Source organism: Thermobia domestica, chromosome 9 (genome assembly GCF_964235325.1).
Source record: "Thermobia domestica chromosome 9, izTheDome1.hap1.1, whole genome shotgun sequence".
NCBI lineage: Eukaryota > Metazoa > Arthropoda > Insecta > Zygentoma > Lepismatidae > Thermobia > Thermobia domestica.
The window spans coordinates 209,212,146-209,230,869 of record NC_137462.1 but is presented as its reverse complement, the minus strand read 5'-3'; the positions used below and the strand labels follow the sequence as shown (position 1 = coordinate 209,230,869).

At 36.0% G+C, this 18,724-nt stretch overlaps 1 protein-coding gene across 1 annotated transcript in view; it reads right to left on the bottom strand.

Annotated features, from left to right (window-relative positions):
* Positions 1-5,233, bottom strand: part of LOC145660577 (transmembrane channel-like protein 7) — a 70,714-nt gene extending 65,481 nt beyond the window's left edge. The window contains exon 1 of the mRNA XM_081725809.1: positions 5,034-5,233. The gene's annotated coding sequence lies outside the window, so the exon portion shown is untranslated. The remainder of the gene's footprint in view (positions 1-5,033) is intronic.
* Between the last annotated feature and the right edge of the window lie 13,491 nt (positions 5,234-18,724).

Genomic DNA, 18,724 nt, shown 5'->3' with positions numbered 1-18,724 from the left:
GGAGGAAAGAAATTTGAGGAGCTAAACATTTTCAGAAGTTCTTTGCTTATAGTACATATGCTGTGGAACTAAGGGAAAAAAAAAAAACAATAGCAGTTGGTAGCAGTGTCTGCAGGCGAGGGAGGTCCTAAGGTGTGACCTGTTTCTGTTGATTGGCGAATTCTCCCCTCTCATGTTATAGCGTCTCTTTTAGCCTGCTAGCTGACACACTTCGGCTGCTCCCCGAAATTTAAAAAAAAAAAAAAAAACTAATAAAGTGTGTAAGTAATAAATATTAACTAAACTAATACTTCTGGAATTTTCGTTCTTATAAAACAATGTTTCCAATCGTGGTACCCTTTCGTTGGTACGATTAAAAATTAAATAAAAGTGGTATGTATTTCATGAAAAGAATTCAACTATTGTAACTAGATTCTTCTTCTGGCCACTAGGTAAATACTTAATCTATGTAATAATGTCTTCTTATCAGGTTGAGCAACGTGATGTCTGACACAGGTTTTGAGTAATCTCTTTATGAAATTTTGTCTGGTGGAAAATTACTTCTTGGATACTAAGATGGTAGATAATTTGAAGTCGCAAACCCACGCATGCAGAAGAAGTCAATAATGGGTTAAAAAACTAAAGAAACTGAATCCACGTACACAAGAAAGTTGACAACTGTGTAAATTATACCGGTAATACATTAATACAAACCTATTTGGCTGAAGTCGTTATTTAATTTTGTCATCTTATCAAAATTGTCTCGTCTGCTTTAATATTGTAAATATAATGACAAACAGGTGTGAAGATTTCCTGTTGAAGGACTAGCTATTAGTATTCATAATGCCTCTAGCTACCTGCACTAAACAATAGACACTGTCTTAATAGCTAACCTAGGACGTGTACACTCAGTGTCGCATTTACCTATAAGGTAAATAAGCTATAGCTTAGGGCCCAACTCTCTTCGGGTCCAAAAATTAAAGTAAAAAAGAACTGGAAGTACAATTCCAAAATGCACTGCAAAAAATAAATAAAAAGAAAAAGAAAATTTACATATAGCAACAGTAATTTGTGTTGTGTAGGTTCTTACGATGTAAGTAACAGGGCCCTCTTCTGTCACTTGCTCCGTAAAATATCACTCTTTTGCTCATTTCAGTATATACGGTCTCTACGTTCTGCATGGATAGTTGCACAGCTGGACATATAAGGGGCCCTATTACCTTCAATAGCTTAGAGCAGCGTTTCCCAACCATTTTCAACTTGCGGCACACTACAGGTGTAACTTGAATTCTCGCGGCACACTCATATAGATATTATTATTATTTGTAAATATAAAATATAGTGGTAATTTTTTCTTTGATTACTGATCTCCTTCTCACAGAGAAGAAAGCTCGATCACTGATTTCCTCCCGTGGTAAATCATTATGCTGATTTTTTTAATTCTAATTCAAAAATAGAAAACAACTGCAATGAGATATGGGACCAAGGCTTTTAAAAATACACTTTTTCTTGAAAACTGTATCAAACCTTTCACTAAGAAGGAAGATCACTAATAACGAATGAACAAACAAATCTCTTTTACTTTTAAAACGTAAATGTAGGTAATTTGTATGCATGTTTGCTTTGTCGAAAGGACTGAATGTATTTTAAAATTTCAAGTTACGAAATAGTCTGCAACAATAAAGAAGCAATAGTGGCCATAACAATGATAACAAATACTATTTTCAACATTAAAAATGTACAGAAAAGTAACAGTGTGAAACTCAAAATTGTAGATTCATAGTAGAGGTTCGTGTTAATGTTAAATACAAATATACATTTTTCCCAATGTCTTGCAATTTGATTGCTATAGAACTAATAATTTTGTTTCGATTTCCTCGCGGCACACTAGCGATCCATTCGCGGCACACCGGTTGGGAAACGCTGGCTTAGAGCCTCATCAATCTTAAATTTGGCTCGGTGTATACTGCAGAATGAAGGGAAAACAGAAATAGAGAGCGGAAACTCAAGCGGAGGGGGTTGTATCTGAACCAAATGTGCTGAAGTGGGGCAAAATTTTGGGCAAATGTGGTGAAATGGGGCAAAATTTTGAGTGCTATATCATTTTGTGGGTGCTACATTCGTCAAATCTACGGAAGAAATATGATACTTGATTTCAGTAGACGATTGTACAAGTCCCACTTCCCATCTAGCTGTAAGAAAGAAAACAACGTGCCTGTGGGGTTCTAACCAGTCTTCACTCGCTAATGCTCGCTCGGTAATATGTGAATTAAATATTTAACTCGTACAGAAATGAACGAACCTAGCTGCTACCCTGTGTGGGGAACATGTGTTCTAGAACCTTCCCACTTTTGGCATACCCATTTTGGACGATTTTGAATACAGGTAAAATTCAATACTTTGTAAGAAAAGACATGTTTCTAAGGAACAAATTCCTGCAGGCGACAAAAGTAAATGCAAAGTCATACAGGTGTATTTTAGGTTTACAAGTGTAATGGATAAAATAAGTGAATGCATATGAAAGATGACTGCATTAGATACTATTTTTCACCGGCGGTATATTTCTGCACGGTACGTGATGTTTGGGCGCGAGTTAAATTAAAAAGTCATTATGTTAGGCGCTGAGTACTAAGTTCGAATCAAGATATCACAAGGTGTCTACTGTAGTGGAAGTCCTTGAATTATACTGGATTTTGTTTTACATACTAGAAATACTGGAATTTCAAAATTCTAAAAACTGAATTAACAATTAAATTTTGTAAATTTAAGCTTAAGCCAAAGTTAAGTGTGCTTTTTATTGATAACTTTTCAAGCCAAAGTTAAGTAGACCAGACTAGATATGATTGGCTGCATTACATACATAGTGAGCCTATTCCATTAAAAAACTTAAAGCAGGCCTTCTACTGTAGTTATGCAATAAGTGTGAATGTCAAACACATTTCTAGTGGCTAAATGACCAATATATGTACACTTAACAATTATTTCTCACTTTGAAATTGTTCTTTTTTTCCTTTCGCCACTCTCTTTAATGCAGATTAAATGCTTACAATGGGACGAAAAAAAAGTGTGTTAAGTTTTGATTTTTATATTGGAATGTTAATAAAAAAGTGATACCAGAAATACAGCATACTGCAGTTCCTAAACTCAATGTGTTAGGCACCCTGTATTAACATCCTTCCCTCAACTCGATTACAATTTAGTATTTTATAGGTTTCTGGGCTCTCGGCATCTAAGGCCATTTAGCCCGTCACGTTTGAGGGAGCACACTATCCGGGGAAAGGGAAGGAAGGAAGCGACCTGGACCTATAAATTAGGTACCACCCCGGCATTTGCCTGGTGTGAATAAGGAAAACCTAATTCAGGGTGGCTGGCCTGAAAGAGCGTGTTACACTTTTTCGACCGAGTGCCTCCACCGGAAATCGAACCCGGGACCGCTCGCACCGTAGGCGAAAGCGTTAGCGACTACGCTACGCGGGTCACTTCCCTCAACTCGAGTGCGCGGAAATCTTTTATTGGTAGTTCTTTATTGGACTTAAGGAAGAAAAGAGTTTGGCAAACGTAATACGAAATAAAATAAACGTTAATATTCATAAGTATGTAATCATTAACTTTTTTAAAAAATACAAAAATTAAATCAATATGTTTTAATTAACATTAAGAAAATTATTAACAGTTCGTCTGATTCCTTCGTTTCCTAGCTTTGTTATATAATAGAAAAATTAGATCATTAGATCGGAAGTACAAGAATCGTGACCAAGCGAAAAATCAGTCCATGGCGAGGTTAGGCAAGAAACGCCACAAACGCATTAAACTATTTAATTTAGAAAATATACAGATAAATGAGGTGAGATAAAAATAGAAGTGTAGGAAATGTATATATCTTGATTCGCGCTTAGTTTTCAGTGCCTAGCTTACTTTATATGTCGTAAATTGTGATTTTTACTATGTACCTCGCGCCCAAACGGCTTTGCGCCTAAGCGTCCGGCGCCCAAACGTCCTGTCCCGCTTTTCTGTACGATGTACAGAATGTGTCTTTTACATTTGGTGCACTACTACTATGGAACCATGACAGGTGTAATTGAAACTCGTATCTTGCACAAACCCACTTGCCTCCACTACCCTCGCTTACGCGCCTGCTCCCATGAGACGCTTAACTTTGCTAATATTCGGGACACCAGCTTCGCCCTACGCTCACTCGGTTAAATAACATTCGTGTTTTTTACTGGCCACTCAGCAAGGTTGGTTAATAATTTTTGCACTGTAGTTTTTATGTCATACATTCTCAAGCCGCATTTATACGTAAAAATTGTAAAAGATTTGTATCGGTAATGTTTCGACAATTACTTCTGATGGCTTTCTCTGAATTTTATCTATGCCAATTGAGATATTTTTATGTCGCTCGCACAAATAATTTAGGAGAAAAGATCTGGACCCCTTCTGCTAAACATAGGCCATAATTTAAAACAATAAAAAGGAAATTAGTGAAATAATTATAATTTTCCAACAATTATTTGTAGTGTGCCAAAAGGAAAGAAAAGTAATTCTAGGTAATATACACTAAAATAACAATAAATACATAGTAATATAACGTTAAAAACTGGTTTATGTGAGTCTAATCCAAGTCCGCCATCTGTGGAAGACTAGCCTAAAATATTTCTTTTTTCACTTAAGTTTCGTAAACCGCAAGGTATGTTTCACATCTTGTGCCAGGTATTCTCAATCTGGACCATGACGCCTTTCAGTCTGATATTACTTATGTCAAAATTATTCAAAAATATAACTCTACACCTTACTAGGATAGGTTCTCGCTCAAAATCATTTGTTTCCCTTTCCTGTTTTCCGAAGACTTGGTTGCAAAAAAATATGCTAATATTTTACTAAATTTTACTACAAACCTTTGCAATACTTGCAATCTTCATTATTAATGTAGACTTACATTTTGATATATGACATAAATCCTATTTAAAGAAGCAGTTCTACATTATTACTTAAAAATAAACAGAAACATAAAAACAAAAGAATCTTATAGTGAGCAAATTTACTATCATTCTTACCTTTTGGCTTATTTATTTCAAGACTTTATGTCCAATACTTGACAAAAACTAATTATGTTAAATGTATTCATATTTTAGCGAAGTCTCAGTAAAAACATCCATGAAATAACAACACTACACACCCACAAAATACATCATCACCCATAAGATCCATCACTCGTCGTATTGTCTGCCATACCTTCACTTATGAACCAATCAAATTCTGTAGAATTGAAAATGACGTCAAGGAAAAAATAAAGAAAAACATTCGAGCCGCTTTTTACGTTTTTTAATATTTTTGGACAATGACCTGAAGGAGAAAATATATTAAAATAAAAACAAACTGAAAATTGTGTGTTGACTGTGGTATAATTTACTTTAGTTGATTATTATGTATACAAATGTTACAATGATGAAACGAAACTTACTTATAGATTATTTTGTTAAAAACAGTATTGTAATATTGTAACAATACTAAGCAACAGTAAAAAGTACAAAAGAAAGAAGGAGGAAATAAAGCATATAATTATTCCGAAATATGTTTTATCATCCAATTAATGTGAAAGGTAAAAATTTAAAAAAAAAACTTATAAAAGTAGTATTGTTTTAATATAGATGCAAATGTGGTCATTCAGTAGCAATGTTTCGAACACGAAATTTTTTAGCTAATATTTGATCCAAATACGGATACTAAGGTACTACAATAGCTACATCTAAAATTAACATGATTTTTTTAATCTCAGAGGAAATCTGCAATTAGGCTAAGGAAAAATGATGAAGATGAGTTGGACAGTAATTGAGGACTAACAAATTGGGAGAATCTCAAGCACACCGGAAGCTGGGATCGATCCAGGATCCCACACGCCAAAAATGAATGCTCTACCACTGACCCACCACGTCCCTGACAGAAGTCCTGCAGAGATAGGATGTTCTTGAAGGTGGAGCAGTGGAAAGAAGAAATGGATGGAGCAAGAAGGAGGGACGATAATATGAAGTAGGGCCTTAGAGAGTTGATTGCAACAATCCTAATTGGATTGGAAGCTTTTGTTTCTGTGATAAGAAATCTTCGAGTTTCTTAGGCTATAGTGTTAACTGTGAACTGTTTAACACGATGGAAGTGGAACATTTTCGCCAAATTTTAAGACCTAAAGTGCATACAACAGTATTTAATTGAAGTTTGACTATGATGACCTATCATTATCATCATCATCACAGATATTCTGCCATTATTGGCAGGTCAGATGCCGCAACTGAGAAGCTTTCATGCTCCGCTGTTAGTAGGGGAGCTTAAGGCAAAATAATGGCCAAACCCTGCACTTTGTGTTAAAAAGGTGCCACTCAGATATGTTGTTCCCTTGATCCAACTAAGCAGGAATCGAAGTGGCCCCACTGCGACAGGTGGCCAGAATCCAATATGGCGGCTATCAAAGATGGGTCCTGCGAATTAATAGTTTTGATAGTTTTGGTTTTAGAGGCTTATATCTCCTTAACTAATAGTCCAATCTTCTCGATTCAAAAACTAAACGACGTAGAAGATAACAGGTCTGTAGGACAGGGAGTGAACTGTCCTAAACATTGAAAAAGGTAATGTAGAGGAAAAGATTATTTAAATTTTAATAATTAAAGTTAGTTAATATGTAACAATGTAAATGAATATCCAAATGTTGGTAGAGCTTGAATAACAAATATTAAATTAAAGGCAAATGTGAACATTTAAATTTTAATGTATGACTACTTTGAATTTACAAATGACAAATCTCATTATTCAGAACAAAATGAAGTACTATTCCCAGGGTCTTTCCTGTGGTTTTAACTTCAGTGAAACAAAGGCCAATAATGTCACACATAACTTTCATACGCTGACAGACAGAAGCTATAATTTGCTGATTATCTACTCCTCTGGCGAGGCTGAAAAAAAGAGAGCATAGAAAACAATAGTGCAACACATACCTGTGATGATTTTCAAGGTGGATAGAAGAAGAGAATTTTCATAGGTTTTCCGATGACAAACTTTAATTAAAACAAAAAAAAAGAGGGAAAAAACTCACATTCACAAACACCAATGAACACTAAATGACTTGATAATATGTACTCGAGTAGTATTGATTTAGATTGGTTATCTGTTTGTGCACTTGTGTTATTGTCCTTTTTAATTTGGTGCTGGTCCCGTTCTTCCGTTTAAGGTACTGTTTTGTTACATGCCCACCGATGATATTGCCTCTTCCGTTCCGGCAATACTCTCGTTTCTTCCCATTAACGAGATACAGCTGGAGCTTTTCTTATGTTACGATGTGTGATTTTAAATACCTTATTAAGTTACCCTACTATGTACGAGTCCTTCTCGTAGAGAATGGCTAGATGTAGTTGAAGAAATTAGAGTCGTTTTTCGATTTTACTAGCTGCATAATGTAAAAGTATTTCAGTCGCACAGTTTATAGATTATATTTACCCACGATCTGATTAATTTATAGCAATAACTTAACTTCATACACACAAATCTAACACTGTTTATTCACATATAAGATGATTCGATGCATTGGAACTTTTCCATGTAGCACAGTTCTGGGCGATTCTCTGGCAAGTGGTCCATTGTCAGTAAATTTTCAAAATTAATTTGAAACTATGATGTTTATGTTTTTCTATTAACAAATAGTGTAACTATATACTGAGACATTTAAAATCTTTTTGTAAAATATATTTACTAGGTTTTGACCACATAAACTTTATCTGTTCTTCATTATGCTCAACACTGTTCACATATCCCAATTTTCAAATAATTTTCAAACTAAATTTTAAATCTGTAATTATATGAACAATAGCAAAAAATATGAAGTAGACCTTTGGCAAATATTTGACAATTTTGTTTTAATTAATGTTTTATTCTGGTAGGCAAAAATCGTAGTTTTCTCATGTCATGTTTCGCTGTCCCATGCGTAACGGAAAACATGTATTTTTTGGCTTTCCTTTGCAATTGCAGAGGATAAAATATTGAAGCTTTTGCTCCAAAGTAGAATTATTATTAGCCTGTTAGTGGTACTTATTAAATTTGTTTATTATCTTCCTTATGTATTTCATGAGGTATAGAAATGTTGTCCCGTGCGTAACGTTACGCACGGGACATTTACAGATTTATCCAAGGAAGAGAATAAAATTAAGTTATTAAGATTTCAATACGTGTTTATTGTTACCAAGATTAAACAATGAAGAATAAACTTTTATATTAACTCAAAGAAACATGAATTTGCTGAGAGAAACTAAATCAAATATAACTAAACCAGTGGTGCCCTCCCCCTCATGTCCATGACGCACCCCCCTCAATTGCCTATCCGTAGGTGTTCTTCCATGAAAAAAAAAAACATCTTGATTAATTTTTACACCCTCTCAAACATATTTATATAGATTTTTACCCCCCCAGATATTTCAATGACGCAGTTTGCGTCATAGCCCCCCCTTGTGGGCACCCCTGACTAAACATAAATACCGAAAACATTTACGTTAAGTTACATAGAAACATTTACCACAAGGCTTAAAAACAAATTATCATGATAAATCGCACATTTTTCTTTTCATTTGAAAGGTAGATATCTAAGTTGGTTTGACAGTCTTGTAGGGGGCAAATGGATTCGCAACTTTTTACTATATTCTTTCACCCTTTATCAGAAAATTAGGTGCTTAACCCACAAACGCCCCTTGTGCCACCAGTGACCCACTTTATTTTTCACTACGTTACATGGGCTTTATCATTCATTTAGCCAACCCCCCGTTGTTCCACTTCAGGCACACTACCCGTTCTCTTGTTGTACGAATTTCGTTTAGTTTTCTTCTCAGGTTTTCGATGTAACACGGTATTGTTCAATGCAGTTGCTAACGAATAAAACTGGTCTTGGGCGTTTGTGGGTTAAAGTATATGTAAAACTTGATCAAATGAGACCTAGTATCTGCTGTTTTCATCAAAACAAAACTTTGTACAACTGTTGCCCATGTGTTTCAGATTTGTTACTCTAATGTCACCATCATCTTCTACATCACTTTCAGACACACACACATACCGATATTTAATCCTATTTCTGGAAGAACCACAATCAAATTTCACTAGGAGAAATACATGTGTTCTAATATTGTCCATTCTGAGCCCGACAGTTGAAGGGTTGGAACATCATTAGGAACGTTGTCTTTAAAATTTTATTCTGAATTAATGTCGCTCTCATCACTTGGTGAATATATCATTCTGTACACTGGCACTCTTTTCGTTTTCCTTGAGCCAATCTAACTTGAATTACCTTGTTCTTCTTCACATTTTAGAGTGTTTTCCTCTTCTAAATGGCCAACAACGAAACAATGCGCAATGAGTTTCGCAAAAGGGACGTGAGAGGAAAAGAGTTAATCTTTTAACTTGCCTATAACGCTGCATCCTCACTTCATTTTTCAGTTTCACCTTGTTACTATGTTTAAGTCTATATTTTCTAGCCCTTTCAGCGCCTCATTGCTTTTGTTGATCGATTCAGTTCATCACTGATAATATTACTTGGAACAGAGTTACTTCCATGTGAATCCATATTACTTATTTAAAAAAACTAACACTAAAGCAAATCTTCACTGTGAAGTAACAAACAATCACACCAAATAACCAAAAACCAACTGTTTCCCTTCAATTCACTTTCCCGCATTTTACCTGACAATGGCAGTGTTCAAATGACTAACGTTTGGCAGATAGCACAGAGGATCGAGCAGCAGGCCCGTAGCCAGCCTCCAAATTTAGGGGGGGGCTAAATGTAAATTAGGGTGGGCACACACAGAGAGAGACACAGACATTATACAATATATATATATATATATATATATATATATATATATATATATATATATATATATATATATATATATATATATATATATATATATATATATATATATAATGTCTGTCTCTGTGTGTGATGATGAATAATTTCTTATGCTCTTAAAACTAAAACTACAGCGTGAAGGAATTATTATTAAAATTTTCCCCTATAGCGTTAGTACAACTGTACCTGTAAGCTAGAATACTATGTGTCTCCTTTTTATTTTATTTGTTATGGCAACAAAATATTTCTTCCGTTTTCTCATCTTCAAGGAAATAAAAAAAATATTTGTTAAAAAAAATAGTTGGCCCAACGAACCAATCACTAAAATTTCCAAAGAATTAGTACAGGAAATACGTTTTTTAATTTTTGATGACTGAAAAAATATTTGTGAAACTTGAAAACATCTAGAGAGTAATGAGATTTAATACTATCTTCAAAGAGATTCTACAGAGAAGGGTCTCAGAATCTTAAATCAATATTTTTAAATACATGTGGCCTAAACAAATATATGCATATTGGAAAAATGAAATTAACATTTTACCTGTATTATTATTTACATCTCCTTAGATATGAAATTTTATATTTCTTAGATATCACGCGCTTTATTTTACTCTTGTACTTCTAAACATTTTTTGATCTTTTTTTATGGTGATGTTCGAAAGAAATAATGATATGTTTATGGGTTTTTGCTATCTACAAATTTATAAATTTCATAAGATTAAGTAACACAAACACAACACGCATATATACACTCCTCATGTTGGCACACTATAATAGAAACAAGTTGCACATTTGAACAATCACTAACAACACAATCACAGTATGTCTCCTTGTTTTGGATGCTGCCAATCTTAGAACAATTGTGTCCAGATCGAGGTTTCTGGTGATGTCCTTGTAACTCAGCAAAACAAGATCGGCACGGTGCAGTTAATGTACAACTCCTTTTGGAAAAAATGCCCTAACAAAGATGGAATTCCTCTCACCTGAAGTAGTTCTATATAAAGGTTGACCGGCTTCAGGGCAGAAATTTAGTAAAGAAAATATTCAAATTTACAAACGTATAATTTCTAATTGCTTTCTTTTTAGTAACCGAAAAAAACAGCTGTGAGTTCCATTTTATCACAACACATTTCAATTTTTAGACGTCGTGGACCCCGTAGACAGGTCACGCGGACCCCTGGGGTCCGCGGACTCCAGTTTGACAACTACTGCTCTAGACTCTTTGGAACATACTATCAACAATCATTTAGGATGATTGCTACTAAAGTCATGTTTAAGTAAAAATAATCTGTTATGATCTGGTACTCGAGCATTCAAATAAATAACTCCAAAAAAGTTCCCTGTTCTAGCGCAGTTACTTTCTTTCTCGAAACGAAATTGATAAGAGAAGTAACAGTTCATTAAATTTTCTTTCGATAGTACAGTTCATATCAAAGTATACATGAAATTCTTCTTTACATTGTACAAACAAGAATTCGAGATCAGTTGCTTTCGTAGGTACTAAAATGTTTAAATTAAGAACTAATTATTTAAACAGCTATTTACTTATTTCTATTGAAGATATCTCTTCTTCAAAATGAAACTACGTTAACAAATTGTTACTTTTGTGGGCTACCCCGTAGCCTCATGGGTACAGCGCTCGCCTTCGGCGCGTCTGGTTTCGGGTTCTAACCGTGCTGGGAGTCCTCGGATTCAAACAGATAGTGATTTGGATGTTACTTTAAGCTATAGGTCCCGTTTCTTTATAGCCTCCCTGCTGAAGAGAGACGCTAAACTCCCCAACGCACCCTGTTTTAAGTCAAAGGTGAAATTTCAAATTTATAAAGCATTATACATATTATCATCCAATAAGGTTCAATTTTTAATTGAAAATTCTGTTTTTCCTATAAGTGCAACTACTACCTCCGTTTAGTCCGCTGCATTTTTTGTTTACATACCAGAAGATTGCAAGGTATTCATTTACAAAATAGTAACTTTGCATGATTAGGCTTAGGCTTACGTCTAATGATCTGCTTGAACATTTGATTCTGGCACCAAAATTTGGCAACAATTATTAAATTATTTTAATATAAGTATCTAATTATTCACCCCCGATAGAGATTAAGTGAATCGAACTAATCTTTAGTTTAAAGATATATTATTCTTAAGTTATTTAACAAATAGTCAAGTTGCTGCTACACTACAATTCTCATTCTTCAAGTGAACTTCGGTGCATCTTCAGAAACCAGCATCGACCAACTTAACATGTTCAACCATGTTCAACTCACAACACAACAAGAGTAAATACAATTCAGAAAAGGAAACTTTTCTTACTCCGTTATCACGTGACATAAAATGTAGTCAAAATCCCCCACCCCTCTCTCTCTCCATGTCCAATATACACAAAACAAACCCATACACCTGTGTGATTATTAGAGCGAAGCAATTGCGACCCCCTGTTGAGGGATGCTGTCTTTTGAATCTCTCGCATATTAACCGAAAGCCAATGACTTACAGCAAAAGGATGTTTTCAGTTGCAAATTCCAAAAAGAACAGGAAGAAGTAAACTCTTCGTCCGCAGATTAAGGTAAAAGTATGTTGTTTCTGAACACAAATACATGTTTGCCGATAGAATAACCATAAATTATTTTTCTCCTGCAGCGAAGGTCGTTTGCACATGGAGCATTATATATTATATATATATAAACAGACTCACGCTCAAATAAATATTAGAGCTCCTCCATTGCTAAGCGGTTAGCGTACGCGCCTTTGGCGTGGGAGACCCGGGTTCGATTCCCGGCGGGAGCTCATGTGGTTCGGATTCCACGTTAATCAGTAGGTCCACGTCTCATATAGCCTCGCTGCTGAAAGGGACGCTAAACTAAATCAACTCAACTCAAATAAATATTAGCAATTCAAAGAAGCGTAGCGCATAAATAGGCCAATACTTTAAATGAGGATAATAAAAGTAAATTTTAATTTAGCACTCTAAAGTACATTTGGGAATACAATTTCTTCCAACATTTCAGTCAGTGTTCGAATTAAATTTTCGAACGAGAGGGGGATACTTATGTATTGTTGCTGTAAATGTAGAAGGCGAAAATTTATGTTACTTCTGTGATACGAGCCGGACATAAATTTTTACCGAAGGGGAATTTCCCCGGCATCCCCTGTTAATTCGAACTGATTTTAGTTAGGGGGGCTGCAAAAATTTAGGGGGGCTGAGCCCGCCCTAGCCCCCCGTGACTACGGGCCTGTCGAGCAGCTCAACAGTTGTACAACATTATGTGGTTTGAACGCCACCAATCAGCGCTCAGACAAATACCCTAAAGACATGGTAATAACACTAAGCGAGTTGCCTAGCAAAGTTCGACTTTGATACTTTGGAATGTAATTTAATTCATTTAAATTAAATTATGGATGCAAATTTTTTATGCTTGTTAATGTCCAAATGTTAATCTTAAAATATCAATCTCTTTAGTGAGGATATTGCATAATAACAGTCTTAGAACAACCAAACAATTGCATGGTTACTTTTCTGTCCCGTGCGTAACGGTGAGTCGAAAAAGAAAACATAGTGTGAAGCTAATTAAATTCTATTTTCCAATTTAAAAAATATAATGCACGGTAAGGAGAATGAATGTAGAACACAAGTGATGGCTTATAAAACGAAAATGCTGCCATACATCGCAGAGAATGTCCAATGAAATTGAAGTAGTCATGTGAGCTTTTTGTCTGAGTCCCGTGCGTAACGCTTAATTTTGGCTTATAACTCGAATATGCAATTGTTTTGAGTGATTCGTTTTATTTAACTATGCACTAATAAATTTCCCCCTAATTTTGACTTACCTTTTATTTTATTTGAAAATACATTTTTGTTTAAAAATGCAGTTTTTGTGTACGAATGTCCCGTGCGTAACGCTGAGAATCGCCCTTCTGAAAGTATAGGTATGATGGACCTTTACTAGCTTCGAGGAAGTATGTTGTTATTCAATTTGTATAAAACTATATGGCATGTATTAGCAATTTTCAACTATTAGTCGTTTTTTTTAAAAAAAAAAAAATCACCCGAGTAATTATTACGAGGTCCACCATAACATATTAATGATTTTAAAGCAAAAGCATAAGTTCATCCTCAATCTCGAGAATTACTTTGACTATCTGCTATGAGATACTATCTACTTTCTTGCGAAGAAAGTCAATTTTTATCAACGAAATGAAAGATGAACTTTTTGGCCACACGATCTACAAACTATCCAGAACTATCCCTCTTCCGCTATTTTCGTATATTTAAAAGCTATACAATTCTTTATTTTGCAGAGACTTGCAGTTGCTAACACCACTCAGCCTCTGTTCGTGCTAGCGGTGGAATATTTACAAACAACAACACAAATAATTAAATATAGAACTGATACCACTTAAAATACATCTTCCTTACAGTATTAAAGCATATACCGTATATGTGATTGTCATTGCATGTCATATCAATATTATTACACAGAAATACCCCTTTTCCTGGTTATCTACTGCTTGAGAGAAATCACCTGACTGCTGCTGTTATACACCATGCTCGCCCCTTCACAACATCACGTGAGGATACAAATAAAACCAAAATAAGTTTTGTATTTGTATTTATATTTTGTAAATAAACTGTAGCACGAATGAGCAAGGCTAAGGAATACTAGAATATTCTACTCATTTAAGAATGCATAATATTTTAAGAACTTAAACCTATTTTTAAAGAAAAGATTAAACCTGTGAATATGTTATATGTATTGATATTATACTAAAACAGTACCAAAATTCTAGTTGCTGGTTTTCCATAATTTTTGCGGCCAATTATATGAGCAATATGTGAGGTTTATCACAAAACACTATGGTAAATAATGTATTGTATTTGATGGTTATGATGGTGGACCTAGCGTAAAGGATATAAAACATTGGACATGAACAAAAAACCATGAATACGCTTAATCTTGAGGATGACATGCACTTGTTCGTTTAACTCAACAGGAATTTCTTTCTAACACAAAGAACAAATCCGAATTGATATCACTTCTGACGAAATATCTCGAGAAACCTGGTTGTACCGTACTTCAATCACCTGGAGGTGCAGACACATTAGTTGTGGTAATCGCAATAAGTGTTGCAAAATCTGGCTCGTCAGCAATAGTGGGAGAAGATTCAAATCTTTTGGTTCTGGTGGTAGCACTCGCAACAGCCGAGACTTACATGTTTATTATTTCTAACTCGAAGCGACCACATAAGATATACAGCAGTACCAAACTTCAGAAAGCATTGGGAGATATGGTGAACTGCATTTTATTTCTGCAGCCCTTCACTGGTTGTGATACAACTTATGCTCCACACAGTAAAGGGAAGAAAACTGCGTACAAAATACTGGGGAAAATGAAGTGCGTCGAGAAATGGATATTTTCAACAACCCAACATCATCTACTGATGATGTGGTAGCTCTAGAGAAAAAATATTCTTAGCGTTATATAGATGTATAGAAAAAGAAAATCTGGATTGTACAATACGTCCCACTAGCTTTCGAACCCCCCCTCCCCCCAAAAAAAGTTATAATTTCCGAACAAATGTACATAAGAAAATGAAATTCACAATACAAATACCTTGTTTCATGCTAAACACGAGAAAGGGTTGAACAGAAGCGCACACGTCAAAACAAAGACGATAGGTGGCGCCAGGGGAAGTGCTGCTTGGCGTGGTGCGCGGGCGTTAGTGTGACTCGAGTCGCTGCATCGCGAGGATGGTTCTGTACACCGTACAGGAACGCGTGTTCATTGTTTAAAAAAATATTGGATATCGGGATCGTACCAGACCGTTCAACGTGAATTTTGCTGTGAATTTGGATGCCGTAAAGGACCATCGAAATCATCAATACATCATTTGGTGAACAAGTTCGAAACAACAGGAACGTTGCTTACGGGACATGGAGACGCGCGTCCACGGATGTCCGAGGAGACAGTACAGAATGTGCGGTAACGTTTTTTGCAGTTCCCCAAGAAGAGCCTGCGTCGATTATCACAAGAGGTAGGGATGTCAAAGTCAACTGTACAAAGAGCCGCCAAAAGAGCCAAGCTGTTTCCATATCGCGTTACAGTCGTCCAGGAGTTGAAGACTACAGATTGGGAAAAGCGCGTGATGTATTGTCGTTGGTTGCAAGCTTTGTTGCATGACAATCCAGGAATCCTAGACTATACTTGATTCACAGATGAAGTTTGGTTCCATCTCTCCGGTTATGTGAACTCGCAGAATACTCAGGTGTGGGCCACCAAAAATCCGCATTGTACCATGAGATTCCACTTCATCCCTTGAAGGTGGGAGTTTGGTGTGCAATTTCCCGACAGCGTATCATTGGATCCATCTTCTTTGAAGATACAGTAAACACACAAGTTTACTTACACATCTTCAGTGAACTTGTGAATCAGCTGGACGATCAAGAACTGCGTCACGGTTATTTCCAACAAGACAGAGCAACATGCCATACTTCCAACGTGGCCATGGCAGAAATTGAGTCCTTTTTTGGTGACATGATAATCTCTAAAGGATAGTGACCGCCAAAATCCCCGGATTTGACACCACCTGATTTCTTCTTATGGGGTTTTCTTAAAGGTTGTGTCTACAGAAACAACCCACGATCACTGCAAGAGTTGCGAAACAACATTGAAAATGCTATTCATGAGATCACACCGGAGACTCTACTTCGGACTTTTCACAATATGGAACGCCGTGTACAAACATGTCTTGACGTCCAGGGAGGACACTTTCAGCACCTGCTGTGACGGTCATGTATTCAGCATGAAACAAGGTACGTGTATTGTGAATTTAATTTTCCTATGTATATTTGTTTGGAAATTATAACGTTTTTTCGCGTTCGAAAGCTAGTGGGACGCACTGTACAAGATTCTGCATCTACAAAAAGATTGTATCCAAACAACGCATTAGTAACACTTTTAACTTAGGAGTACTATCTTCAACAATAGCTGCTGCAAATCAGCAGAGTGTGTTCCATTAAGTTCAGCAGTGAAAAAATCAAGAGATGACTCCAACTGAATGAGGCTGGAGAATTTGTGGTGATTGCCTTCTTCCTGTAGCAACATTTGAACAACCTGCTCCAGAAGATTTGTATCTGTAGCATGCAACTGCCAGGCAAACTGCGGAAACAATTGTGGGTGCAAAAGAAAAGAGCTAGATTGTGCATCATTTTGTGGGCAGAGTAGTGGACACAGATGTGGTAATAGCACTACTTTAATTGAAGATGCAGATGACGGAAGTGATGATTAAGCTGTCACCAAAACCAACTTCTTTGAAAATGAAGTTAACGTAAACTTTGGACATTCAACTGCAAAACACCATTGAGAAAAGTAAGTCTCAAAGTACACTGGTATATTTAGAACTTTTGTTTATTAATAATCGCAAGGCTTTTTACAGTACCATATACACTGATCAGTAGTTGAATTAGAGACAGCAGGACACCCTACAGAGGTTCCACCAGTGCATGTGAATGAAATGCATCGCGAAGGCACTGCTGCTATGTACTTCCTCTCTCGATATCCGTGTCAATGGGCATAGTGATGAGCGCAAGAGTCTTGGTCTTGCAGTTTTTGCAAGAGTCTTGCATGCAAGACCAAGACCAAGACCAAGACCACGAATAGCGGTGCAAGACCAAGACCAAGACCAAGGTGTGCAAAAACAAGACCAAGACCAAGACCATACCTGCAAGACCAAGACCAAGACCAAGACTCTTGCGCAAGAGTCTTGCACAAGTACTGGTACTACTTGAATTTTTTTATACAATATAAAAAAGGAGAAAATTCATTACATCTTTACTTGAATATTTTGACTTCAGTAAAAGTGACACTAGAGTGAATGTGTTCCCAGTAGTATTATGCAATCCGTGTGAGTCGATCTGCCCCTGTAGCATATAGCTACAGTATATCGTTTCCTGAATTGGTTGTTCGCGTTTTCTGTAGATATTGCTCGTTCTCAAGCCACACAGGTGTCATCTTGCGCCATGTAAGCTATTTTAGTGGACAAACATCGTGTGCGTGGGTTTTCTTAGGTTTTTTCCGTTTCTTTCTAGTTTCTTCATTCCACCATTTCAGTCTTTTTTCATCACCACCGTCTCCCTTAGCGTTGGTGCATTACTGTGGGACGTTAAACTAGATACTTCATTTCATTTCAAAGCATACTAATGGTGTTCTTCTTCCAAAACTGAAGAGAAATGTAGTATTGAACATCGGTAATTCCGTACACCATAGGTGCTGACTACATGAGTATGGCCTTGGCTATGAGACTCAAGCATCCGTTGTAAATTTTTAATGTGTGCTCATAAAATTAATATCGAAATAACATTTTCATGACATTGACAAAAACTTAGTGCATGTGACCGCAAGTTTGATTTCATAGGCAGATGCTTATACGTTGAAAAATTGTTTATTCATATAATTTTTAGCCTCCTTAGGTATACGGCACATCGGGGATTGAGCGATATAACATTACACAACAACAGTAAATCTATATGATAAAATTGAAAGTGACTATGCTTGTGACTCCCAATCTCTTGAACACTCTTGAACCACCAGCTCGAGATCGATCAAATTTTCAATATAGATCAGGTTTGGGCCTGGAATGTTATTTATCAGTTCACTTTGAAGGAGCAACGTATGGGGGGAGGAGGAGGAGGGGGAGGTATACAAAAATTAAAATAAATAAAAATAAAAGTGACTAAGTTTGTGACTTAATAATTCTTGAACCACCAGATCGACCTTAATCAAATTTCTAACATGTATGAGGTGCCTAACTGGAAAGTTTTTTATAGTTTCATTTTGATGGTAGAACCTAGGGGAGGAGGAGGGGAGAGGGAGG